The sequence below is a fragment of the Nicotiana sylvestris genome, unplaced genomic scaffold, assembly GCF_000393655.2.
Source record: "Nicotiana sylvestris unplaced genomic scaffold, ASM39365v2 Un00049, whole genome shotgun sequence".
Taxonomy (NCBI): Eukaryota; Viridiplantae; Streptophyta; class Magnoliopsida; order Solanales; family Solanaceae; genus Nicotiana; species Nicotiana sylvestris.
The window spans coordinates 1-21,814 of NW_027184385.1; the positions used below are offsets into that span (position 1 = coordinate 1).

General features: G+C 39.8%; 51 non-coding genes across 51 annotated transcripts; all 51 read left to right on the forward strand.

Moving 5' to 3' along the window:
• Positions 1-156: 156 nt before the first annotated feature.
• LOC138884696 (5S ribosomal RNA) lies at positions 157-275 on the forward strand. Its single transcript, XR_011404737.1, has one exon. It is a non-coding gene; the product is annotated as a 5S ribosomal RNA (ribosomal RNA).
• A 312-nt stretch (positions 276-587) lies between these two features.
• LOC138884807 (5S ribosomal RNA) lies at positions 588-706 on the forward strand. The gene has a single exon (XR_011404846.1). It is a non-coding gene; the product is annotated as a 5S ribosomal RNA (ribosomal RNA).
• A 311-nt stretch (positions 707-1,017) lies between these two features.
• LOC138884818 (5S ribosomal RNA) lies at positions 1,018-1,136 on the forward strand. The gene has a single exon (XR_011404857.1). It is a non-coding gene; the product is annotated as a 5S ribosomal RNA (ribosomal RNA).
• Positions 1,137-1,447: 311 nt separating this feature from the next.
• LOC138884829 (5S ribosomal RNA) lies at positions 1,448-1,566 on the forward strand. Its single transcript, XR_011404868.1, has one exon. It is a non-coding gene; the product is annotated as a 5S ribosomal RNA (ribosomal RNA).
• A 311-nt stretch (positions 1,567-1,877) lies between these two features.
• LOC138884840 (5S ribosomal RNA) lies at positions 1,878-1,996 on the forward strand. The gene has a single exon (XR_011404879.1). It is a non-coding gene; the product is annotated as a 5S ribosomal RNA (ribosomal RNA).
• A 312-nt stretch (positions 1,997-2,308) lies between these two features.
• On the forward strand, positions 2,309-2,427 carry LOC138884702 (5S ribosomal RNA). The gene has a single exon (XR_011404743.1). It is a non-coding gene; the product is annotated as a 5S ribosomal RNA (ribosomal RNA).
• Positions 2,428-2,739: 312 nt separating this feature from the next.
• LOC138884713 (5S ribosomal RNA) lies at positions 2,740-2,858 on the forward strand. Its single transcript, XR_011404754.1, has one exon. It is a non-coding gene; the product is annotated as a 5S ribosomal RNA (ribosomal RNA).
• A 312-nt stretch (positions 2,859-3,170) lies between these two features.
• On the forward strand, positions 3,171-3,289 carry LOC138884724 (5S ribosomal RNA). Its single transcript, XR_011404765.1, has one exon. It is a non-coding gene; the product is annotated as a 5S ribosomal RNA (ribosomal RNA).
• A 311-nt stretch (positions 3,290-3,600) lies between these two features.
• Positions 3,601-3,719, forward strand: LOC138884735 (5S ribosomal RNA). Its single transcript, XR_011404776.1, has one exon. It is a non-coding gene; the product is annotated as a 5S ribosomal RNA (ribosomal RNA).
• Positions 3,720-4,031: 312 nt separating this feature from the next.
• Positions 4,032-4,150, forward strand: LOC138884746 (5S ribosomal RNA). The gene has a single exon (XR_011404787.1). It is a non-coding gene; the product is annotated as a 5S ribosomal RNA (ribosomal RNA).
• Positions 4,151-4,461: 311 nt separating this feature from the next.
• Positions 4,462-4,580, forward strand: LOC138884757 (5S ribosomal RNA). Its single transcript, XR_011404798.1, has one exon. It is a non-coding gene; the product is annotated as a 5S ribosomal RNA (ribosomal RNA).
• A 312-nt stretch (positions 4,581-4,892) lies between these two features.
• Positions 4,893-5,011, forward strand: LOC138884769 (5S ribosomal RNA). Its single transcript, XR_011404809.1, has one exon. It is a non-coding gene; the product is annotated as a 5S ribosomal RNA (ribosomal RNA).
• A 311-nt stretch (positions 5,012-5,322) lies between these two features.
• LOC138884780 (5S ribosomal RNA) lies at positions 5,323-5,441 on the forward strand. The gene has a single exon (XR_011404820.1). It is a non-coding gene; the product is annotated as a 5S ribosomal RNA (ribosomal RNA).
• Positions 5,442-5,753: 312 nt separating this feature from the next.
• Positions 5,754-5,872, forward strand: LOC138884792 (5S ribosomal RNA). The gene has a single exon (XR_011404831.1). It is a non-coding gene; the product is annotated as a 5S ribosomal RNA (ribosomal RNA).
• Positions 5,873-6,184: 312 nt separating this feature from the next.
• On the forward strand, positions 6,185-6,303 carry LOC138884803 (5S ribosomal RNA). The gene has a single exon (XR_011404842.1). It is a non-coding gene; the product is annotated as a 5S ribosomal RNA (ribosomal RNA).
• A 312-nt stretch (positions 6,304-6,615) lies between these two features.
• LOC138884808 (5S ribosomal RNA) lies at positions 6,616-6,734 on the forward strand. The gene has a single exon (XR_011404847.1). It is a non-coding gene; the product is annotated as a 5S ribosomal RNA (ribosomal RNA).
• A 312-nt stretch (positions 6,735-7,046) lies between these two features.
• LOC138884809 (5S ribosomal RNA) lies at positions 7,047-7,165 on the forward strand. Its single transcript, XR_011404848.1, has one exon. It is a non-coding gene; the product is annotated as a 5S ribosomal RNA (ribosomal RNA).
• A 312-nt stretch (positions 7,166-7,477) lies between these two features.
• LOC138884810 (5S ribosomal RNA) lies at positions 7,478-7,596 on the forward strand. Its single transcript, XR_011404849.1, has one exon. It is a non-coding gene; the product is annotated as a 5S ribosomal RNA (ribosomal RNA).
• Positions 7,597-7,908: 312 nt separating this feature from the next.
• LOC138884811 (5S ribosomal RNA) lies at positions 7,909-8,027 on the forward strand. The gene has a single exon (XR_011404850.1). It is a non-coding gene; the product is annotated as a 5S ribosomal RNA (ribosomal RNA).
• Positions 8,028-8,339: 312 nt separating this feature from the next.
• Positions 8,340-8,458, forward strand: LOC138884812 (5S ribosomal RNA). Its single transcript, XR_011404851.1, has one exon. It is a non-coding gene; the product is annotated as a 5S ribosomal RNA (ribosomal RNA).
• A 312-nt stretch (positions 8,459-8,770) lies between these two features.
• LOC138884813 (5S ribosomal RNA) lies at positions 8,771-8,889 on the forward strand. The gene has a single exon (XR_011404852.1). It is a non-coding gene; the product is annotated as a 5S ribosomal RNA (ribosomal RNA).
• Positions 8,890-9,201: 312 nt separating this feature from the next.
• Positions 9,202-9,320, forward strand: LOC138884814 (5S ribosomal RNA). The gene has a single exon (XR_011404853.1). It is a non-coding gene; the product is annotated as a 5S ribosomal RNA (ribosomal RNA).
• Positions 9,321-9,631: 311 nt separating this feature from the next.
• Positions 9,632-9,750, forward strand: LOC138884815 (5S ribosomal RNA). The gene has a single exon (XR_011404854.1). It is a non-coding gene; the product is annotated as a 5S ribosomal RNA (ribosomal RNA).
• Positions 9,751-10,062: 312 nt separating this feature from the next.
• On the forward strand, positions 10,063-10,181 carry LOC138884816 (5S ribosomal RNA). The gene has a single exon (XR_011404855.1). It is a non-coding gene; the product is annotated as a 5S ribosomal RNA (ribosomal RNA).
• Positions 10,182-10,492: 311 nt separating this feature from the next.
• LOC138884817 (5S ribosomal RNA) lies at positions 10,493-10,611 on the forward strand. The gene has a single exon (XR_011404856.1). It is a non-coding gene; the product is annotated as a 5S ribosomal RNA (ribosomal RNA).
• Positions 10,612-10,922: 311 nt separating this feature from the next.
• LOC138884819 (5S ribosomal RNA) lies at positions 10,923-11,041 on the forward strand. The gene has a single exon (XR_011404858.1). It is a non-coding gene; the product is annotated as a 5S ribosomal RNA (ribosomal RNA).
• Positions 11,042-11,352: 311 nt separating this feature from the next.
• Positions 11,353-11,471, forward strand: LOC138884820 (5S ribosomal RNA). Its single transcript, XR_011404859.1, has one exon. It is a non-coding gene; the product is annotated as a 5S ribosomal RNA (ribosomal RNA).
• A 311-nt stretch (positions 11,472-11,782) lies between these two features.
• On the forward strand, positions 11,783-11,901 carry LOC138884821 (5S ribosomal RNA). The gene has a single exon (XR_011404860.1). It is a non-coding gene; the product is annotated as a 5S ribosomal RNA (ribosomal RNA).
• A 312-nt stretch (positions 11,902-12,213) lies between these two features.
• On the forward strand, positions 12,214-12,332 carry LOC138884822 (5S ribosomal RNA). The gene has a single exon (XR_011404861.1). It is a non-coding gene; the product is annotated as a 5S ribosomal RNA (ribosomal RNA).
• Positions 12,333-12,644: 312 nt separating this feature from the next.
• Positions 12,645-12,763, forward strand: LOC138884823 (5S ribosomal RNA). Its single transcript, XR_011404862.1, has one exon. It is a non-coding gene; the product is annotated as a 5S ribosomal RNA (ribosomal RNA).
• A 312-nt stretch (positions 12,764-13,075) lies between these two features.
• Positions 13,076-13,194, forward strand: LOC138884824 (5S ribosomal RNA). The gene has a single exon (XR_011404863.1). It is a non-coding gene; the product is annotated as a 5S ribosomal RNA (ribosomal RNA).
• Positions 13,195-13,506: 312 nt separating this feature from the next.
• Positions 13,507-13,625, forward strand: LOC138884825 (5S ribosomal RNA). Its single transcript, XR_011404864.1, has one exon. It is a non-coding gene; the product is annotated as a 5S ribosomal RNA (ribosomal RNA).
• Positions 13,626-13,937: 312 nt separating this feature from the next.
• On the forward strand, positions 13,938-14,056 carry LOC138884826 (5S ribosomal RNA). Its single transcript, XR_011404865.1, has one exon. It is a non-coding gene; the product is annotated as a 5S ribosomal RNA (ribosomal RNA).
• A 312-nt stretch (positions 14,057-14,368) lies between these two features.
• LOC138884827 (5S ribosomal RNA) lies at positions 14,369-14,487 on the forward strand. Its single transcript, XR_011404866.1, has one exon. It is a non-coding gene; the product is annotated as a 5S ribosomal RNA (ribosomal RNA).
• A 312-nt stretch (positions 14,488-14,799) lies between these two features.
• LOC138884828 (5S ribosomal RNA) lies at positions 14,800-14,918 on the forward strand. The gene has a single exon (XR_011404867.1). It is a non-coding gene; the product is annotated as a 5S ribosomal RNA (ribosomal RNA).
• A 312-nt stretch (positions 14,919-15,230) lies between these two features.
• LOC138884830 (5S ribosomal RNA) lies at positions 15,231-15,349 on the forward strand. Its single transcript, XR_011404869.1, has one exon. It is a non-coding gene; the product is annotated as a 5S ribosomal RNA (ribosomal RNA).
• A 311-nt stretch (positions 15,350-15,660) lies between these two features.
• On the forward strand, positions 15,661-15,779 carry LOC138884831 (5S ribosomal RNA). Its single transcript, XR_011404870.1, has one exon. It is a non-coding gene; the product is annotated as a 5S ribosomal RNA (ribosomal RNA).
• Positions 15,780-16,091: 312 nt separating this feature from the next.
• Positions 16,092-16,210, forward strand: LOC138884832 (5S ribosomal RNA). Its single transcript, XR_011404871.1, has one exon. It is a non-coding gene; the product is annotated as a 5S ribosomal RNA (ribosomal RNA).
• A 311-nt stretch (positions 16,211-16,521) lies between these two features.
• Positions 16,522-16,640, forward strand: LOC138884833 (5S ribosomal RNA). Its single transcript, XR_011404872.1, has one exon. It is a non-coding gene; the product is annotated as a 5S ribosomal RNA (ribosomal RNA).
• A 312-nt stretch (positions 16,641-16,952) lies between these two features.
• Positions 16,953-17,071, forward strand: LOC138884834 (5S ribosomal RNA). Its single transcript, XR_011404873.1, has one exon. It is a non-coding gene; the product is annotated as a 5S ribosomal RNA (ribosomal RNA).
• A 312-nt stretch (positions 17,072-17,383) lies between these two features.
• On the forward strand, positions 17,384-17,502 carry LOC138884835 (5S ribosomal RNA). Its single transcript, XR_011404874.1, has one exon. It is a non-coding gene; the product is annotated as a 5S ribosomal RNA (ribosomal RNA).
• A 312-nt stretch (positions 17,503-17,814) lies between these two features.
• LOC138884836 (5S ribosomal RNA) lies at positions 17,815-17,933 on the forward strand. The gene has a single exon (XR_011404875.1). It is a non-coding gene; the product is annotated as a 5S ribosomal RNA (ribosomal RNA).
• A 311-nt stretch (positions 17,934-18,244) lies between these two features.
• On the forward strand, positions 18,245-18,363 carry LOC138884837 (5S ribosomal RNA). The gene has a single exon (XR_011404876.1). It is a non-coding gene; the product is annotated as a 5S ribosomal RNA (ribosomal RNA).
• Positions 18,364-18,675: 312 nt separating this feature from the next.
• LOC138884838 (5S ribosomal RNA) lies at positions 18,676-18,794 on the forward strand. The gene has a single exon (XR_011404877.1). It is a non-coding gene; the product is annotated as a 5S ribosomal RNA (ribosomal RNA).
• A 312-nt stretch (positions 18,795-19,106) lies between these two features.
• LOC138884839 (5S ribosomal RNA) lies at positions 19,107-19,225 on the forward strand. Its single transcript, XR_011404878.1, has one exon. It is a non-coding gene; the product is annotated as a 5S ribosomal RNA (ribosomal RNA).
• Positions 19,226-19,537: 312 nt separating this feature from the next.
• Positions 19,538-19,656, forward strand: LOC138884841 (5S ribosomal RNA). The gene has a single exon (XR_011404880.1). It is a non-coding gene; the product is annotated as a 5S ribosomal RNA (ribosomal RNA).
• A 312-nt stretch (positions 19,657-19,968) lies between these two features.
• On the forward strand, positions 19,969-20,087 carry LOC138884842 (5S ribosomal RNA). The gene has a single exon (XR_011404881.1). It is a non-coding gene; the product is annotated as a 5S ribosomal RNA (ribosomal RNA).
• A 312-nt stretch (positions 20,088-20,399) lies between these two features.
• On the forward strand, positions 20,400-20,518 carry LOC138884843 (5S ribosomal RNA). Its single transcript, XR_011404882.1, has one exon. It is a non-coding gene; the product is annotated as a 5S ribosomal RNA (ribosomal RNA).
• A 312-nt stretch (positions 20,519-20,830) lies between these two features.
• LOC138884844 (5S ribosomal RNA) lies at positions 20,831-20,949 on the forward strand. Its single transcript, XR_011404883.1, has one exon. It is a non-coding gene; the product is annotated as a 5S ribosomal RNA (ribosomal RNA).
• Positions 20,950-21,261: 312 nt separating this feature from the next.
• Positions 21,262-21,380, forward strand: LOC138884845 (5S ribosomal RNA). Its single transcript, XR_011404884.1, has one exon. It is a non-coding gene; the product is annotated as a 5S ribosomal RNA (ribosomal RNA).
• Positions 21,381-21,691: 311 nt separating this feature from the next.
• LOC138884697 (5S ribosomal RNA) lies at positions 21,692-21,810 on the forward strand. The gene has a single exon (XR_011404738.1). It is a non-coding gene; the product is annotated as a 5S ribosomal RNA (ribosomal RNA).
• Positions 21,811-21,814: the final 4 nt, after the last annotated feature.

The window sequence follows — 21,814 nt, forward strand, 5'->3', positions numbered from 1 at the left end:
TCGAAGGCGGCATCCGTAAAAATACATAAAATCAAAAGAGGAATCGCGTAAAACGGATAAATGAGCGTAAAGTTATGTCGTTTTAAGGCTTCACACTTTCGCACCTAGAGCGGAAGGAGGAAGGGTAATAAGAAAATTTAGAGTGCAAGGAATGTTGGATGCGATCATACCAGCACTAACGCACCGGATCCCATCAGAACTCCGAAGTTAAGCGTGCTTGGGCGAGAGTAGTACTAGGATGGGTGACCCCCTGGGAAGTCCTCGTGTTGCATCCTTTTTTTTGGCAAAATTTGTATCCTACTTCTTTTAATATATCGATGGTAGATCCAATAAAATCACAAATGACTTTTACGCAGTGTAAACGATATTTTTTTTACATGAATGATAAAAAAAAATTAAAGAGGATCTTGACATGTCACTACGTCTTGGTTTCGAAGGCGGCATCCGTAAAAATACATAAAATCAAAAGAGGAATCGCGTAAAACGGATAAATGAGCGTAAAGTTATGTCGTTTTAAGGCTTCACACTTTCGCACCTAGAGCGGAAGGAGGAAGGGTAATAAGAAAATTTAGAGTGCAAGGAATGTTGGATGCGATCATACCAGCACTAACGCACCGGATCCCATCAGAACTCCGAAGTTAAGCGTGCTTGGGCGAGAGTAGTACTAGGATGGGTGACCCCCTGGGAAGTCCTCGTGTTGCATCCTTTTTTTTGGCAAAATTTGTATCCTACTTCTTTTAATATATCGATGGTAGATCCAATAAAATCACAAATGACTTTTACGCAGTGTAAACGATATTTTTTTTACATGAATGATAAAAAAAATTAAAGAGGATCTTGACATGTCACTACGTCTTGGTTTCGAAGGCGGCATCCGTAAAAATACATAAAATCAAAAGAGGAATCGCGTAAAACGGATAAATGAGCGTAAAGTTATGTCGTTTTAAGGCTTCACACTTTCGCACCTAGAGCGGAAGGAGGAAGGGTAATAAGAAAATTTAGAGTGCAAGGAATGTTGGATGCGATCATACCAGCACTAACGCACCGGATCCCATCAGAACTCCGAAGTTAAGCGTGCTTGGGCGAGAGTAGTACTAGGATGGGTGACCCCCTGGGAAGTCCTCGTGTTGCATCCTTTTTTTTGGCAAAATTTGTATCCTACTTCTTTTAATATATCGATGGTAGATCCAATAAAATCACAAATGACTTTTACGCAGTGTAAACGATATTTTTTTTACATGAATGATAAAAAAAATTAAAGAGGATCTTGACATGTCACTACGTCTTGGTTTCGAAGGCGGCATCCGTAAAAATACATAAAATCAAAAGAGGAATCGCGTAAAACGGATAAATGAGCGTAAAGTTATGTCGTTTTAAGGCTTCACACTTTCGCACCTAGAGCGGAAGGAGGAAGGGTAATAAGAAAATTTAGAGTGCAAGGAATGTTGGATGCGATCATACCAGCACTAACGCACCGGATCCCATCAGAACTCCGAAGTTAAGCGTGCTTGGGCGAGAGTAGTACTAGGATGGGTGACCCCCTGGGAAGTCCTCGTGTTGCATCCTTTTTTTTGGCAAAATTTGTATCCTACTTCTTTTAATATATCGATGGTAGATCCAATAAAATCACAAATGACTTTTACGCAGTGTAAACGATATTTTTTTTACATGAATGATAAAAAAAATTAAAGAGGATCTTGACATGTCACTACGTCTTGGTTTCGAAGGCGGCATCCGTAAAAATACATAAAATCAAAAGAGGAATCGCGTAAAACGGATAAATGAGCGTAAAGTTATGTCGTTTTAAGGCTTCACACTTTCGCACCTAGAGCGGAAGGAGGAAGGGTAATAAGAAAATTTAGAGTGCAAGGAATGTTGGATGCGATCATACCAGCACTAACGCACCGGATCCCATCAGAACTCCGAAGTTAAGCGTGCTTGGGCGAGAGTAGTACTAGGATGGGTGACCCCCTGGGAAGTCCTCGTGTTGCATCCTTTTTTTTGGCAAAATTTGTATCCTACTTCTTTTAATATATCGATGGTAGATCCAATAAAATCACAAATGACTTTTACGCAGTGTAAACGATATTTTTTTTACATGAATGATAAAAAAAAATTAAAGAGGATCTTGACATGTCACTACGTCTTGGTTTCGAAGGCGGCATCCGTAAAAATACATAAAATCAAAAGAGGAATCGCGTAAAACGGATAAATGAGCGTAAAGTTATGTCGTTTTAAGGCTTCACACTTTCGCACCTAGAGCGGAAGGAGGAAGGGTAATAAGAAAATTTAGAGTGCAAGGAATGTTGGATGCGATCATACCAGCACTAACGCACCGGATCCCATCAGAACTCCGAAGTTAAGCGTGCTTGGGCGAGAGTAGTACTAGGATGGGTGACCCCCTGGGAAGTCCTCGTGTTGCATCCTTTTTTTTGGCAAAATTTGTATCCTACTTCTTTTAATATATCGATGGTAGATCCAATAAAATCACAAATGACTTTTACGCAGTGTAAACGATATTTTTTTTACATGAATGATAAAAAAAAATTAAAGAGGATCTTGACATGTCACTACGTCTTGGTTTCGAAGGCGGCATCCGTAAAAATACATAAAATCAAAAGAGGAATCGCGTAAAACGGATAAATGAGCGTAAAGTTATGTCGTTTTAAGGCTTCACACTTTCGCACCTAGAGCGGAAGGAGGAAGGGTAATAAGAAAATTTAGAGTGCAAGGAATGTTGGATGCGATCATACCAGCACTAACGCACCGGATCCCATCAGAACTCCGAAGTTAAGCGTGCTTGGGCGAGAGTAGTACTAGGATGGGTGACCCCCTGGGAAGTCCTCGTGTTGCATCCTTTTTTTTGGCAAAATTTGTATCCTACTTCTTTTAATATATCGATGGTAGATCCAATAAAATCACAAATGACTTTTACGCAGTGTAAACGATATTTTTTTTACATGAATGATAAAAAAAAATTAAAGAGGATCTTGACATGTCACTACGTCTTGGTTTCGAAGGCGGCATCCGTAAAAATACATAAAATCAAAAGAGGAATCGCGTAAAACGGATAAATGAGCGTAAAGTTATGTCGTTTTAAGGCTTCACACTTTCGCACCTAGAGCGGAAGGAGGAAGGGTAATAAGAAAATTTAGAGTGCAAGGAATGTTGGATGCGATCATACCAGCACTAACGCACCGGATCCCATCAGAACTCCGAAGTTAAGCGTGCTTGGGCGAGAGTAGTACTAGGATGGGTGACCCCCTGGGAAGTCCTCGTGTTGCATCCTTTTTTTTGGCAAAATTTGTATCCTACTTCTTTTAATATATCGATGGTAGATCCAATAAAATCACAAATGACTTTTACGCAGTGTAAACGATATTTTTTTTACATGAATGATAAAAAAAATTAAAGAGGATCTTGACATGTCACTACGTCTTGGTTTCGAAGGCGGCATCCGTAAAAATACATAAAATCAAAAGAGGAATCGCGTAAAACGGATAAATGAGCGTAAAGTTATGTCGTTTTAAGGCTTCACACTTTCGCACCTAGAGCGGAAGGAGGAAGGGTAATAAGAAAATTTAGAGTGCAAGGAATGTTGGATGCGATCATACCAGCACTAACGCACCGGATCCCATCAGAACTCCGAAGTTAAGCGTGCTTGGGCGAGAGTAGTACTAGGATGGGTGACCCCCTGGGAAGTCCTCGTGTTGCATCCTTTTTTTTGGCAAAATTTGTATCCTACTTCTTTTAATATATCGATGGTAGATCCAATAAAATCACAAATGACTTTTACGCAGTGTAAACGATATTTTTTTTACATGAATGATAAAAAAAAATTAAAGAGGATCTTGACATGTCACTACGTCTTGGTTTCGAAGGCGGCATCCGTAAAAATACATAAAATCAAAAGAGGAATCGCGTAAAACGGATAAATGAGCGTAAAGTTATGTCGTTTTAAGGCTTCACACTTTCGCACCTAGAGCGGAAGGAGGAAGGGTAATAAGAAAATTTAGAGTGCAAGGAATGTTGGATGCGATCATACCAGCACTAACGCACCGGATCCCATCAGAACTCCGAAGTTAAGCGTGCTTGGGCGAGAGTAGTACTAGGATGGGTGACCCCCTGGGAAGTCCTCGTGTTGCATCCTTTTTTTTGGCAAAATTTGTATCCTACTTCTTTTAATATATCGATGGTAGATCCAATAAAATCACAAATGACTTTTACGCAGTGTAAACGATATTTTTTTTACATGAATGATAAAAAAAATTAAAGAGGATCTTGACATGTCACTACGTCTTGGTTTCGAAGGCGGCATCCGTAAAAATACATAAAATCAAAAGAGGAATCGCGTAAAACGGATAAATGAGCGTAAAGTTATGTCGTTTTAAGGCTTCACACTTTCGCACCTAGAGCGGAAGGAGGAAGGGTAATAAGAAAATTTAGAGTGCAAGGAATGTTGGATGCGATCATACCAGCACTAACGCACCGGATCCCATCAGAACTCCGAAGTTAAGCGTGCTTGGGCGAGAGTAGTACTAGGATGGGTGACCCCCTGGGAAGTCCTCGTGTTGCATCCTTTTTTTTGGCAAAATTTGTATCCTACTTCTTTTAATATATCGATGGTAGATCCAATAAAATCACAAATGACTTTTACGCAGTGTAAACGATATTTTTTTTACATGAATGATAAAAAAAAATTAAAGAGGATCTTGACATGTCACTACGTCTTGGTTTCGAAGGCGGCATCCGTAAAAATACATAAAATCAAAAGAGGAATCGCGTAAAACGGATAAATGAGCGTAAAGTTATGTCGTTTTAAGGCTTCACACTTTCGCACCTAGAGCGGAAGGAGGAAGGGTAATAAGAAAATTTAGAGTGCAAGGAATGTTGGATGCGATCATACCAGCACTAACGCACCGGATCCCATCAGAACTCCGAAGTTAAGCGTGCTTGGGCGAGAGTAGTACTAGGATGGGTGACCCCCTGGGAAGTCCTCGTGTTGCATCCTTTTTTTTGGCAAAATTTGTATCCTACTTCTTTTAATATATCGATGGTAGATCCAATAAAATCACAAATGACTTTTACGCAGTGTAAACGATATTTTTTTTACATGAATGATAAAAAAAATTAAAGAGGATCTTGACATGTCACTACGTCTTGGTTTCGAAGGCGGCATCCGTAAAAATACATAAAATCAAAAGAGGAATCGCGTAAAACGGATAAATGAGCGTAAAGTTATGTCGTTTTAAGGCTTCACACTTTCGCACCTAGAGCGGAAGGAGGAAGGGTAATAAGAAAATTTAGAGTGCAAGGAATGTTGGATGCGATCATACCAGCACTAACGCACCGGATCCCATCAGAACTCCGAAGTTAAGCGTGCTTGGGCGAGAGTAGTACTAGGATGGGTGACCCCCTGGGAAGTCCTCGTGTTGCATCCTTTTTTTTGGCAAAATTTGTATCCTACTTCTTTTAATATATCGATGGTAGATCCAATAAAATCACAAATGACTTTTACGCAGTGTAAACGATATTTTTTTTACATGAATGATAAAAAAAAATTAAAGAGGATCTTGACATGTCACTACGTCTTGGTTTCGAAGGCGGCATCCGTAAAAATACATAAAATCAAAAGAGGAATCGCGTAAAACGGATAAATGAGCGTAAAGTTATGTCGTTTTAAGGCTTCACACTTTCGCACCTAGAGCGGAAGGAGGAAGGGTAATAAGAAAATTTAGAGTGCAAGGAATGTTGGATGCGATCATACCAGCACTAACGCACCGGATCCCATCAGAACTCCGAAGTTAAGCGTGCTTGGGCGAGAGTAGTACTAGGATGGGTGACCCCCTGGGAAGTCCTCGTGTTGCATCCTTTTTTTTGGCAAAATTTGTATCCTACTTCTTTTAATATATCGATGGTAGATCCAATAAAATCACAAATGACTTTTACGCAGTGTAAACGATATTTTTTTTACATGAATGATAAAAAAAAATTAAAGAGGATCTTGACATGTCACTACGTCTTGGTTTCGAAGGCGGCATCCGTAAAAATACATAAAATCAAAAGAGGAATCGCGTAAAACGGATAAATGAGCGTAAAGTTATGTCGTTTTAAGGCTTCACACTTTCGCACCTAGAGCGGAAGGAGGAAGGGTAATAAGAAAATTTAGAGTGCAAGGAATGTTGGATGCGATCATACCAGCACTAACGCACCGGATCCCATCAGAACTCCGAAGTTAAGCGTGCTTGGGCGAGAGTAGTACTAGGATGGGTGACCCCCTGGGAAGTCCTCGTGTTGCATCCTTTTTTTTGGCAAAATTTGTATCCTACTTCTTTTAATATATCGATGGTAGATCCAATAAAATCACAAATGACTTTTACGCAGTGTAAACGATATTTTTTTTACATGAATGATAAAAAAAAATTAAAGAGGATCTTGACATGTCACTACGTCTTGGTTTCGAAGGCGGCATCCGTAAAAATACATAAAATCAAAAGAGGAATCGCGTAAAACGGATAAATGAGCGTAAAGTTATGTCGTTTTAAGGCTTCACACTTTCGCACCTAGAGCGGAAGGAGGAAGGGTAATAAGAAAATTTAGAGTGCAAGGAATGTTGGATGCGATCATACCAGCACTAACGCACCGGATCCCATCAGAACTCCGAAGTTAAGCGTGCTTGGGCGAGAGTAGTACTAGGATGGGTGACCCCCTGGGAAGTCCTCGTGTTGCATCCTTTTTTTTGGCAAAATTTGTATCCTACTTCTTTTAATATATCGATGGTAGATCCAATAAAATCACAAATGACTTTTACGCAGTGTAAACGATATTTTTTTTACATGAATGATAAAAAAAAATTAAAGAGGATCTTGACATGTCACTACGTCTTGGTTTCGAAGGCGGCATCCGTAAAAATACATAAAATCAAAAGAGGAATCGCGTAAAACGGATAAATGAGCGTAAAGTTATGTCGTTTTAAGGCTTCACACTTTCGCACCTAGAGCGGAAGGAGGAAGGGTAATAAGAAAATTTAGAGTGCAAGGAATGTTGGATGCGATCATACCAGCACTAACGCACCGGATCCCATCAGAACTCCGAAGTTAAGCGTGCTTGGGCGAGAGTAGTACTAGGATGGGTGACCCCCTGGGAAGTCCTCGTGTTGCATCCTTTTTTTTGGCAAAATTTGTATCCTACTTCTTTTAATATATCGATGGTAGATCCAATAAAATCACAAATGACTTTTACGCAGTGTAAACGATATTTTTTTTACATGAATGATAAAAAAAAATTAAAGAGGATCTTGACATGTCACTACGTCTTGGTTTCGAAGGCGGCATCCGTAAAAATACATAAAATCAAAAGAGGAATCGCGTAAAACGGATAAATGAGCGTAAAGTTATGTCGTTTTAAGGCTTCACACTTTCGCACCTAGAGCGGAAGGAGGAAGGGTAATAAGAAAATTTAGAGTGCAAGGAATGTTGGATGCGATCATACCAGCACTAACGCACCGGATCCCATCAGAACTCCGAAGTTAAGCGTGCTTGGGCGAGAGTAGTACTAGGATGGGTGACCCCCTGGGAAGTCCTCGTGTTGCATCCTTTTTTTTGGCAAAATTTGTATCCTACTTCTTTTAATATATCGATGGTAGATCCAATAAAATCACAAATGACTTTTACGCAGTGTAAACGATATTTTTTTTACATGAATGATAAAAAAAAATTAAAGAGGATCTTGACATGTCACTACGTCTTGGTTTCGAAGGCGGCATCCGTAAAAATACATAAAATCAAAAGAGGAATCGCGTAAAACGGATAAATGAGCGTAAAGTTATGTCGTTTTAAGGCTTCACACTTTCGCACCTAGAGCGGAAGGAGGAAGGGTAATAAGAAAATTTAGAGTGCAAGGAATGTTGGATGCGATCATACCAGCACTAACGCACCGGATCCCATCAGAACTCCGAAGTTAAGCGTGCTTGGGCGAGAGTAGTACTAGGATGGGTGACCCCCTGGGAAGTCCTCGTGTTGCATCCTTTTTTTTGGCAAAATTTGTATCCTACTTCTTTTAATATATCGATGGTAGATCCAATAAAATCACAAATGACTTTTACGCAGTGTAAACGATATTTTTTTTACATGAATGATAAAAAAAAATTAAAGAGGATCTTGACATGTCACTACGTCTTGGTTTCGAAGGCGGCATCCGTAAAAATACATAAAATCAAAAGAGGAATCGCGTAAAACGGATAAATGAGCGTAAAGTTATGTCGTTTTAAGGCTTCACACTTTCGCACCTAGAGCGGAAGGAGGAAGGGTAATAAGAAAATTTAGAGTGCAAGGAATGTTGGATGCGATCATACCAGCACTAACGCACCGGATCCCATCAGAACTCCGAAGTTAAGCGTGCTTGGGCGAGAGTAGTACTAGGATGGGTGACCCCCTGGGAAGTCCTCGTGTTGCATCCTTTTTTTTGGCAAAATTTGTATCCTACTTCTTTTAATATATCGATGGTAGATCCAATAAAATCACAAATGACTTTTACGCAGTGTAAACGATATTTTTTTTACATGAATGATAAAAAAAAATTAAAGAGGATCTTGACATGTCACTACGTCTTGGTTTCGAAGGCGGCATCCGTAAAAATACATAAAATCAAAAGAGGAATCGCGTAAAACGGATAAATGAGCGTAAAGTTATGTCGTTTTAAGGCTTCACACTTTCGCACCTAGAGCGGAAGGAGGAAGGGTAATAAGAAAATTTAGAGTGCAAGGAATGTTGGATGCGATCATACCAGCACTAACGCACCGGATCCCATCAGAACTCCGAAGTTAAGCGTGCTTGGGCGAGAGTAGTACTAGGATGGGTGACCCCCTGGGAAGTCCTCGTGTTGCATCCTTTTTTTTGGCAAAATTTGTATCCTACTTCTTTTAATATATCGATGGTAGATCCAATAAAATCACAAATGACTTTTACGCAGTGTAAACGATATTTTTTTTACATGAATGATAAAAAAAAATTAAAGAGGATCTTGACATGTCACTACGTCTTGGTTTCGAAGGCGGCATCCGTAAAAATACATAAAATCAAAAGAGGAATCGCGTAAAACGGATAAATGAGCGTAAAGTTATGTCGTTTTAAGGCTTCACACTTTCGCACCTAGAGCGGAAGGAGGAAGGGTAATAAGAAAATTTAGAGTGCAAGGAATGTTGGATGCGATCATACCAGCACTAACGCACCGGATCCCATCAGAACTCCGAAGTTAAGCGTGCTTGGGCGAGAGTAGTACTAGGATGGGTGACCCCCTGGGAAGTCCTCGTGTTGCATCCTTTTTTTTGGCAAAATTTGTATCCTACTTCTTTTAATATATCGATGGTAGATCCAATAAAATCACAAATGACTTTTACGCAGTGTAAACGATATTTTTTTTACATGAATGATAAAAAAAATTAAAGAGGATCTTGACATGTCACTACGTCTTGGTTTCGAAGGCGGCATCCGTAAAAATACATAAAATCAAAAGAGGAATCGCGTAAAACGGATAAATGAGCGTAAAGTTATGTCGTTTTAAGGCTTCACACTTTCGCACCTAGAGCGGAAGGAGGAAGGGTAATAAGAAAATTTAGAGTGCAAGGAATGTTGGATGCGATCATACCAGCACTAACGCACCGGATCCCATCAGAACTCCGAAGTTAAGCGTGCTTGGGCGAGAGTAGTACTAGGATGGGTGACCCCCTGGGAAGTCCTCGTGTTGCATCCTTTTTTTTGGCAAAATTTGTATCCTACTTCTTTTAATATATCGATGGTAGATCCAATAAAATCACAAATGACTTTTACGCAGTGTAAACGATATTTTTTTTACATGAATGATAAAAAAAAATTAAAGAGGATCTTGACATGTCACTACGTCTTGGTTTCGAAGGCGGCATCCGTAAAAATACATAAAATCAAAAGAGGAATCGCGTAAAACGGATAAATGAGCGTAAAGTTATGTCGTTTTAAGGCTTCACACTTTCGCACCTAGAGCGGAAGGAGGAAGGGTAATAAGAAAATTTAGAGTGCAAGGAATGTTGGATGCGATCATACCAGCACTAACGCACCGGATCCCATCAGAACTCCGAAGTTAAGCGTGCTTGGGCGAGAGTAGTACTAGGATGGGTGACCCCCTGGGAAGTCCTCGTGTTGCATCCTTTTTTTTGGCAAAATTTGTATCCTACTTCTTTTAATATATCGATGGTAGATCCAATAAAATCACAAATGACTTTTACGCAGTGTAAACGATATTTTTTTTACATGAATGATAAAAAAAATTAAAGAGGATCTTGACATGTCACTACGTCTTGGTTTCGAAGGCGGCATCCGTAAAAATACATAAAATCAAAAGAGGAATCGCGTAAAACGGATAAATGAGCGTAAAGTTATGTCGTTTTAAGGCTTCACACTTTCGCACCTAGAGCGGAAGGAGGAAGGGTAATAAGAAAATTTAGAGTGCAAGGAATGTTGGATGCGATCATACCAGCACTAACGCACCGGATCCCATCAGAACTCCGAAGTTAAGCGTGCTTGGGCGAGAGTAGTACTAGGATGGGTGACCCCCTGGGAAGTCCTCGTGTTGCATCCTTTTTTTTGGCAAAATTTGTATCCTACTTCTTTTAATATATCGATGGTAGATCCAATAAAATCACAAATGACTTTTACGCAGTGTAAACGATATTTTTTTTACATGAATGATAAAAAAAATTAAAGAGGATCTTGACATGTCACTACGTCTTGGTTTCGAAGGCGGCATCCGTAAAAATACATAAAATCAAAAGAGGAATCGCGTAAAACGGATAAATGAGCGTAAAGTTATGTCGTTTTAAGGCTTCACACTTTCGCACCTAGAGCGGAAGGAGGAAGGGTAATAAGAAAATTTAGAGTGCAAGGAATGTTGGATGCGATCATACCAGCACTAACGCACCGGATCCCATCAGAACTCCGAAGTTAAGCGTGCTTGGGCGAGAGTAGTACTAGGATGGGTGACCCCCTGGGAAGTCCTCGTGTTGCATCCTTTTTTTTGGCAAAATTTGTATCCTACTTCTTTTAATATATCGATGGTAGATCCAATAAAATCACAAATGACTTTTACGCAGTGTAAACGATATTTTTTTTACATGAATGATAAAAAAAATTAAAGAGGATCTTGACATGTCACTACGTCTTGGTTTCGAAGGCGGCATCCGTAAAAATACATAAAATCAAAAGAGGAATCGCGTAAAACGGATAAATGAGCGTAAAGTTATGTCGTTTTAAGGCTTCACACTTTCGCACCTAGAGCGGAAGGAGGAAGGGTAATAAGAAAATTTAGAGTGCAAGGAATGTTGGATGCGATCATACCAGCACTAACGCACCGGATCCCATCAGAACTCCGAAGTTAAGCGTGCTTGGGCGAGAGTAGTACTAGGATGGGTGACCCCCTGGGAAGTCCTCGTGTTGCATCCTTTTTTTTGGCAAAATTTGTATCCTACTTCTTTTAATATATCGATGGTAGATCCAATAAAATCACAAATGACTTTTACGCAGTGTAAACGATATTTTTTTTACATGAATGATAAAAAAAATTAAAGAGGATCTTGACATGTCACTACGTCTTGGTTTCGAAGGCGGCATCCGTAAAAATACATAAAATCAAAAGAGGAATCGCGTAAAACGGATAAATGAGCGTAAAGTTATGTCGTTTTAAGGCTTCACACTTTCGCACCTAGAGCGGAAGGAGGAAGGGTAATAAGAAAATTTAGAGTGCAAGGAATGTTGGATGCGATCATACCAGCACTAACGCACCGGATCCCATCAGAACTCCGAAGTTAAGCGTGCTTGGGCGAGAGTAGTACTAGGATGGGTGACCCCCTGGGAAGTCCTCGTGTTGCATCCTTTTTTTTGGCAAAATTTGTATCCTACTTCTTTTAATATATCGATGGTAGATCCAATAAAATCACAAATGACTTTTACGCAGTGTAAACGATATTTTTTTTACATGAATGATAAAAAAAAATTAAAGAGGATCTTGACATGTCACTACGTCTTGGTTTCGAAGGCGGCATCCGTAAAAATACATAAAATCAAAAGAGGAATCGCGTAAAACGGATAAATGAGCGTAAAGTTATGTCGTTTTAAGGCTTCACACTTTCGCACCTAGAGCGGAAGGAGGAAGGGTAATAAGAAAATTTAGAGTGCAAGGAATGTTGGATGCGATCATACCAGCACTAACGCACCGGATCCCATCAGAACTCCGAAGTTAAGCGTGCTTGGGCGAGAGTAGTACTAGGATGGGTGACCCCCTGGGAAGTCCTCGTGTTGCATCCTTTTTTTTGGCAAAATTTGTATCCTACTTCTTTTAATATATCGATGGTAGATCCAATAAAATCACAAATGACTTTTACGCAGTGTAAACGATATTTTTTTTACATGAATGATAAAAAAAAATTAAAGAGGATCTTGACATGTCACTACGTCTTGGTTTCGAAGGCGGCATCCGTAAAAATACATAAAATCAAAAGAGGAATCGCGTAAAACGGATAAATGAGCGTAAAGTTATGTCGTTTTAAGGCTTCACACTTTCGCACCTAGAGCGGAAGGAGGAAGGGTAATAAGAAAATTTAGAGTGCAAGGAATGTTGGATGCGATCATACCAGCACTAACGCACCGGATCCCATCAGAACTCCGAAGTTAAGCGTGCTTGGGCGAGAGTAGTACTAGGATGGGTGACCCCCTGGGAAGTCCTCGTGTTGCATCCTTTTTTTTGGCAAAATTTGTATCCTACTTCTTTTAATATATCGATGGTAGATCCAATAAAATCACAAATGACTTTTACGCAGTGTAAACGATATTTTTTTTACATGAATGATAAAAAAAAATTAAAGAGGATCTTGACATGTCACTACGTCTTGGTTTCGAAGGCGGCATCCGTAAAAATACATAAAATCAAAAGAGGAATCGCGTAAAACGGATAAATGAGCGTAAAGTTATGTCGTTTTAAGGCTTCACACTTTCGCACCTAGAGCGGAAGGAGGAAGGGTAATAAGAAAATTTAGAGTGCAAGGAATGTTGGATGCGATCATACCAGCACTAACGCACCGGATCCCATCAGAACTCCGAAGTTAAGCGTGCTTGGGCGAGAGTAGTACTAGGATGGGTGACCCCCTGGGAAGTCCTCGTGTTGCATCCTTTTTTTTGGCAAAATTTGTATCCTACTTCTTTTAATATATCGATGGTAGATCCAATAAAATCACAAATGACTTTTACGCAGTGTAAACGATATTTTTTTTACATGAATGATAAAAAAAAATTAAAGAGGATCTTGACATGTCACTACGTCTTGGTTTCGAAGGCGGCATCCGTAAAAATACATAAAATCAAAAGAGGAATCGCGTAAAACGGATAAATGAGCGTAAAGTTATGTCGTTTTAAGGCTTCACACTTTCGCACCTAGAGCGGAAGGAGGAAGGGTAATAAGAAAATTTAGAGTGCAAGGAATGTTGGATGCGATCATACCAGCACTAACGCACCGGATCCCATCAGAACTCCGAAGTTAAGCGTGCTTGGGCGAGAGTAGTACTAGGATGGGTGACCCCCTGGGAAGTCCTCGTGTTGCATCCTTTTTTTTGGCAAAATTTGTATCCTACTTCTTTTAATATATCGATGGTAGATCCAATAAAATCACAAATGACTTTTACGCAGTGTAAACGATATTTTTTTTACATGAATGATAAAAAAAAATTAAAGAGGATCTTGACATGTCACTACGTCTTGGTTTCGAAGGCGGCATCCGTAAAAATACATAAAATCAAAAGAGGAATCGCGTAAAACGGATAAATGAGCGTAAAGTTATGTCGTTTTAAGGCTTCACACTTTCGCACCTAGAGCGGAAGGAGGAAGGGTAATAAGAAAATTTAGAGTGCAAGGAATGTTGGATGCGATCATACCAGCACTAACGCACCGGATCCCATCAGAACTCCGAAGTTAAGCGTGCTTGGGCGAGAGTAGTACTAGGATGGGTGACCCCCTGGGAAGTCCTCGTGTTGCATCCTTTTTTTTGGCAAAATTTGTATCCTACTTCTTTTAATATATCGATGGTAGATCCAATAAAATCACAAATGACTTTTACGCAGTGTAAACGATATTTTTTTTACATGAATGATAAAAAAAAATTAAAGAGGATCTTGACATGTCACTACGTCTTGGTTTCGAAGGCGGCATCCGTAAAAATACATAAAATCAAAAGAGGAATCGCGTAAAACGGATAAATGAGCGTAAAGTTATGTCGTTTTAAGGCTTCACACTTTCGCACCTAGAGCGGAAGGAGGAAGGGTAATAAGAAAATTTAGAGTGCAAGGAATGTTGGATGCGATCATACCAGCACTAACGCACCGGATCCCATCAGAACTCCGAAGTTAAGCGTGCTTGGGCGAGAGTAGTACTAGGATGGGTGACCCCCTGGGAAGTCCTCGTGTTGCATCCTTTTTTTTGGCAAAATTTGTATCCTACTTCTTTTAATATATCGATGGTAGATCCAATAAAATCACAAATGACTTTTACGCAGTGTAAACGATATTTTTTTTACATGAATGATAAAAAAAAATTAAAGAGGATCTTGACATGTCACTACGTCTTGGTTTCGAAGGCGGCATCCGTAAAAATACATAAAATCAAAAGAGGAATCGCGTAAAACGGATAAATGAGCGTAAAGTTATGTCGTTTTAAGGCTTCACACTTTCGCACCTAGAGCGGAAGGAGGAAGGGTAATAAGAAAATTTAGAGTGCAAGGAATGTTGGATGCGATCATACCAGCACTAACGCACCGGATCCCATCAGAACTCCGAAGTTAAGCGTGCTTGGGCGAGAGTAGTACTAGGATGGGTGACCCCCTGGGAAGTCCTCGTGTTGCATCCTTTTTTTTGGCAAAATTTGTATCCTACTTCTTTTAATATATCGATGGTAGATCCAATAAAATCACAAATGACTTTTACGCAGTGTAAACGATATTTTTTTTACATGAATGATAAAAAAAAATTAAAGAGGATCTTGACATGTCACTACGTCTTGGTTTCGAAGGCGGCATCCGTAAAAATACATAAAATCAAAAGAGGAATCGCGTAAAACGGATAAATGAGCGTAAAGTTATGTCGTTTTAAGGCTTCACACTTTCGCACCTAGAGCGGAAGGAGGAAGGGTAATAAGAAAATTTAGAGTGCAAGGAATGTTGGATGCGATCATACCAGCACTAACGCACCGGATCCCATCAGAACTCCGAAGTTAAGCGTGCTTGGGCGAGAGTAGTACTAGGATGGGTGACCCCCTGGGAAGTCCTCGTGTTGCATCCTTTTTTTTGGCAAAATTTGTATCCTACTTCTTTTAATATATCGATGGTAGATCCAATAAAATCACAAATGACTTTTACGCAGTGTAAACGATATTTTTTTTACATGAATGATAAAAAAAATTAAAGAGGATCTTGACATGTCACTACGTCTTGGTTTCGAAGGCGGCATCCGTAAAAATACATAAAATCAAAAGAGGAATCGCGTAAAACGGATAAATGAGCGTAAAGTTATGTCGTTTTAAGGCTTCACACTTTCGCACCTAGAGCGGAAGGAGGAAGGGTAATAAGAAAATTTAGAGTGCAAGGAATGTTGGATGCGATCATACCAGCACTAACGCACCGGATCCCATCAGAACTCCGAAGTTAAGCGTGCTTGGGCGAGAGTAGTACTAGGATGGGTGACCCCCTGGGAAGTCCTCGTGTTGCATCCTTTTTTTTGGCAAAATTTGTATCCTACTTCTTTTAATATATCGATGGTAGATCCAATAAAATCACAAATGACTTTTACGCAGTGTAAACGATATTTTTTTTACATGAATGATAAAAAAAAATTAAAGAGGATCTTGACATGTCACTACGTCTTGGTTTCGAAGGCGGCATCCGTAAAAATACATAAAATCAAAAGAGGAATCGCGTAAAACGGATAAATGAGCGTAAAGTTATGTCGTTTTAAGGCTTCACACTTTCGCACCTAGAGCGGAAGGAGGAAGGGTAATAAGAAAATTTAGAGTGCAAGGAATGTTGGATGCGATCATACCAGCACTAACGCACCGGATCCCATCAGAACTCCGAAGTTAAGCGTGCTTGGGCGAGAGTAGTACTAGGATGGGTGACCCCCTGGGAAGTCCTCGTGTTGCATCCTTTTTTTTGGCAAAATTTGTATCCTACTTCTTTTAATATATCGATGGTAGATCCAATAAAATCACAAATGACTTTTACGCAGTGTAAACGATATTTTTTTTACATGAATGATAAAAAAAATTAAAGAGGATCTTGACATGTCACTACGTCTTGGTTTCGAAGGCGGCATCCGTAAAAATACATAAAATCAAAAGAGGAATCGCGTAAAACGGATAAATGAGCGTAAAGTTATGTCGTTTTAAGGCTTCACACTTTCGCACCTAGAGCGGAAGGAGGAAGGGTAATAAGAAAATTTAGAGTGCAAGGAATGTTGGATGCGATCATACCAGCACTAACGCACCGGATCCCATCAGAACTCCGAAGTTAAGCGTGCTTGGGCGAGAGTAGTACTAGGATGGGTGACCCCCTGGGAAGTCCTCGTGTTGCATCCTTTTTTTTGGCAAAATTTGTATCCTACTTCTTTTAATATATCGATGGTAGATCCAATAAAATCACAAATGACTTTTACGCAGTGTAAACGATATTTTTTTTACATGAATGATAAAAAAAAATTAAAGAGGATCTTGACATGTCACTACGTCTTGGTTTCGAAGGCGGCATCCGTAAAAATACATAAAATCAAAAGAGGAATCGCGTAAAACGGATAAATGAGCGTAAAGTTATGTCGTTTTAAGGCTTCACACTTTCGCACCTAGAGCGGAAGGAGGAAGGGTAATAAGAAAATTTAGAGTGCAAGGAATGTTGGATGCGATCATACCAGCACTAACGCACCGGATCCCATCAGAACTCCGAAGTTAAGCGTGCTTGGGCGAGAGTAGTACTAGGATGGGTGACCCCCTGGGAAGTCCTCGTGTTGCATCCTTTTTTTTGGCAAAATTTGTATCCTACTTCTTTTAATATATCGATGGTAGATCCAATAAAATCACAAATGACTTTTACGCAGTGTAAACGATATTTTTTTTACATGAATGATAAAAAAAAATTAAAGAGGATCTTGACATGTCACTACGTCTTGGTTTCGAAGGCGGCATCCGTAAAAATACATAAAATCAAAAGAGGAATCGCGTAAAACGGATAAATGAGCGTAAAGTTATGTCGTTTTAAGGCTTCACACTTTCGCACCTAGAGCGGAAGGAGGAAGGGTAATAAGAAAATTTAGAGTGCAAGGAATGTTGGATGCGATCATACCAGCACTAACGCACCGGATCCCATCAGAACTCCGAAGTTAAGCGTGCTTGGGCGAGAGTAGTACTAGGATGGGTGACCCCCTGGGAAGTCCTCGTGTTGCATCCTTTTTTTTGGCAAAATTTGTATCCTACTTCTTTTAATATATCGATGGTAGATCCAATAAAATCACAAATGACTTTTACGCAGTGTAAACGATATTTTTTTTACATGAATGATAAAAAAAAATTAAAGAGGATCTTGACATGTCACTACGTCTTGGTTTCGAAGGCGGCATCCGTAAAAATACATAAAATCAAAAGAGGAATCGCGTAAAACGGATAAATGAGCGTAAAGTTATGTCGTTTTAAGGCTTCACACTTTCGCACCTAGAGCGGAAGGAGGAAGGGTAATAAGAAAATTTAGAGTGCAAGGAATGTTGGATGCGATCATACCAGCACTAACGCACCGGATCCCATCAGAACTCCGAAGTTAAGCGTGCTTGGGCGAGAGTAGTACTAGGATGGGTGACCCCCTGGGAAGTCCTCGTGTTGCATCCTTTTTTTTGGCAAAATTTGTATCCTACTTCTTTTAATATATCGATGGTAGATCCAATAAAATCACAAATGACTTTTACGCAGTGTAAACGATATTTTTTTTACATGAATGATAAAAAAAATTAAAGAGGATCTTGACATGTCACTACGTCTTGGTTTCGAAGGCGGCATCCGTAAAAATACATAAAATCAAAAGAGGAATCGCGTAAAACGGATAAATGAGCGTAAAGTTATGTCGTTTTAAGGCTTCACACTTTCGCACCTAGAGCGGAAGGAGGAAGGGTAATAAGAAAATTTAGAGTGCAAGGAATGTTGGATGCGATCATACCAGCACTAACGCACCGGATCCCATCAGAACTCCGAAGTTAAGCGTGCTTGGGCGAGAGTAGTACTAGGATGGGTGACCCCCTGGGAAGTCCTCGTGTTGCATCCTTTTTTTTGGCAAAATTTGTATCCTACTTCTTTTAATATATCGATGGTAGATCCAATAAAATCACAAATGACTTTTACGCAGTGTAAACGATATTTTTTTTACATGAATGATAAAAAAAAATTAAAGAGGATCTTGACATGTCACTACGTCTTGGTTTCGAAGGCGGCATCCGTAAAAATACATAAAATCAAAAGAGGAATCGCGTAAAACGGATAAATGAGCGTAAAGTTATGTCGTTTTAAGGCTTCACACTTTCGCACCTAGAGCGGAAGGAGGAAGGGTAATAAGAAAATTTAGAGTGCAAGGAATGTTGGATGCGATCATACCAGCACTAACGCACCGGATCCCATCAGAACTCCGAAGTTAAGCGTGCTTGGGCGAGAGTAGTACTAGGATGGGTGACCCCCTGGGAAGTCCTCGTGTTGCATCCTTTTTTTTGGCAAAATTTGTATCCTACTTCTTTTAATATATCGATGGTAGATCCAATAAAATCACAAATGACTTTTACGCAGTGTAAACGATATTTTTTTTACATGAATGATAAAAAAAAATTAAAGAGGATCTTGACATGTCACTACGTCTTGGTTTCGAAGGCGGCATCCGTAAAAATACATAAAATCAAAAGAGGAATCGCGTAAAACGGATAAATGAGCGTAAAGTTATGTCGTTTTAAGGCTTCACACTTTCGCACCTAGAGCGGAAGGAGGAAGGGTAATAAGAAAATTTAGAGTGCAAGGAATGTTGGATGCGATCATACCAGCACTAACGCACCGGATCCCATCAGAACTCCGAAGTTAAGCGTGCTTGGGCGAGAGTAGTACTAGGATGGGTGACCCCCTGGGAAGTCCTCGTGTTGCATCCTTTTTTTTGGCAAAATTTGTATCCTACTTCTTTTAATATATCGATGGTAGATCCAATAAAATCACAAATGACTTTTACGCAGTGTAAACGATATTTTTTTTACATGAATGATAAAAAAAAATTAAAGAGGATCTTGACATGTCACTACGTCTTGGTTTCGAAGGCGGCATCCGTAAAAATACATAAAATCAAAAGAGGAATCGCGTAAAACGGATAAATGAGCGTAAAGTTATGTCGTTTTAAGGCTTCACACTTTCGCACCTAGAGCGGAAGGAGGAAGGGTAATAAGAAAATTTAGAGTGCAAGGAATGTTGGATGCGATCATACCAGCACTAACGCACCGGATCCCATCAGAACTCCGAAGTTAAGCGTGCTTGGGCGAGAGTAGTACTAGGATGGGTGACCCCCTGGGAAGTCCTCGTGTTGCATCCTTTTTTTTGGCAAAATTTGTATCCTACTTCTTTTAATATATCGATGGTAGATCCAATAAAATCACAAATGACTTTTACGCAGTGTAAACGATATTTTTTTTACATGAATGATAAAAAAAAATTAAAGAGGATCTTGACATGTCACTACGTCTTGGTTTCGAAGGCGGCATCCGTAAAAATACATAAAATCAAAAGAGGAATCGCGTAAAACGGATAAATGAGCGTAAAGTTATGTCGTTTTAAGGCTTCACACTTTCGCACCTAGAGCGGAAGGAGGAAGGGTAATAAGAAAATTTAGAGTGCAAGGAATGTTGGATGCGATCATACCAGCACTAACGCACCGGATCCCATCAGAACTCCGAAGTTAAGCGTGCTTGGGCGAGAGTAGTACTAGGATGGGTGACCCCCTGGGAAGTCCTCGTGTTGCATCCTTTTTTTTGGCAAAATTTGTATCCTACTTCTTTTAATATATCGATGGTAGATCCAATAAAATCACAAATGACTTTTACGCAGTGTAAACGATATTTTTTTTACATGAATGATAAAAAAAAATTAAAGAGGATCTTGACATGTCACTACGTCTTGGTTTCGAAGGCGGCATCCGTAAAAATACATAAAATCAAAAGAGGAATCGCGTAAAACGGATAAATGAGCGTAAAGTTATGTCGTTTTAAGGCTTCACACTTTCGCACCTAGAGCGGAAGGAGGAAGGGTAATAAGAAAATTTAGAGTGCAAGGAATGTTGGATGCGATCATACCAGCACTAACGCACCGGATCCCATCAGAACTCCGAAGTTAAGCGTGCTTGGGCGAGAGTAGTACTAGGATGGGTGACCCCCTGGGAAGTCCTCGTGTTGCATCCTTTTTTTTGGCAAAATTTGTATCCTACTTCTTTTAATATATCGATGGTAGATCCAATAAAATCACAAATGACTTTTACGCAGTGTAAACGATATTTTTTTTACATGAATGATAAAAAAAAATTAAAGAGGATCTTGACATGTCACTACGTCTTGGTTTCGAAGGCGGCATCCGTAAAAATACATAAAATCAAAAGAGGAATCGCGTAAAACGGATAAATGAGCGTAAAGTTATGTCGTTTTAAGGCTTCACACTTTCGCACCTAGAGCGGAAGGAGGAAGGGTAATAAGAAAATTTAGAGTGCAAGGAATGTTGGATGCGATCATACCAGCACTAACGCACCGGATCCCATCAGAACTCCGAAGTTAAGCGTGCTTGGGCGAGAGTAGTACTAGGATGGGTGACCCCCTGGGAAGTCCTCGTGTTGCATCCTTTTTTTTGGCAAAATTTGTATCCTACTTCTTTTAATATATCGATGGTAGATCCAATAAAATCACAAATGACTTTTACGCAGTGTAAACGATATTTTTTTTACATGAATGATAAAAAAAAATTAAAGAGGATCTTGACATGTCACTACGTCTTGGTTTCGAAGGCGGCATCCGTAAAAATACATAAAATCAAAAGAGGAATCGCGTAAAACGGATAAATGAGCGTAAAGTTATGTCGTTTTAAGGCTTCACACTTTCGCACCTAGAGCGGAAGGAGGAAGGGTAATAAGAAAATTTAGAGTGCAAGGAATGTTGGATGCGATCATACCAGCACTAACGCACCGGATCCCATCAGAACTCCGAAGTTAAGCGTGCTTGGGCGAGAGTAGTACTAGGATGGGTGACCCCCTGGGAAGTCCTCGTGTTGCATCCTTTTTTTTGGCAAAATTTGTATCCTACTTCTTTTAATATATCGATGGTAGATCCAATAAAATCACAAATGACTTTTACGCAGTGTAAACGATATTTTTTTTACATGAATGATAAAAAAAATTAAAGAGGATCTTGACATGTCACTACGTCTTGGTTTCGAAGGCGGCATCCGTAAAAATACATAAAATCAAAAGAGGAATCGCGTAAAACGGATAAATGAGCGTAAAGTTATGTCGTTTTAAGGCTTCACACTTTCGCACCTAGAGCGGAAGGAGGAAGGGTAATAAGAAAATTTAGAGTGCAAGGAATGTTGGATGCGATCATACCAGCACTAACGCACCGGATCCCATCAGAACTCCGAAGTTAAGCGTGCTTGGGCGAGAGTAGTACTAGGATGGGTGACCCCCTGGGAAGTCCTCGTGTTGCATCCTTTTT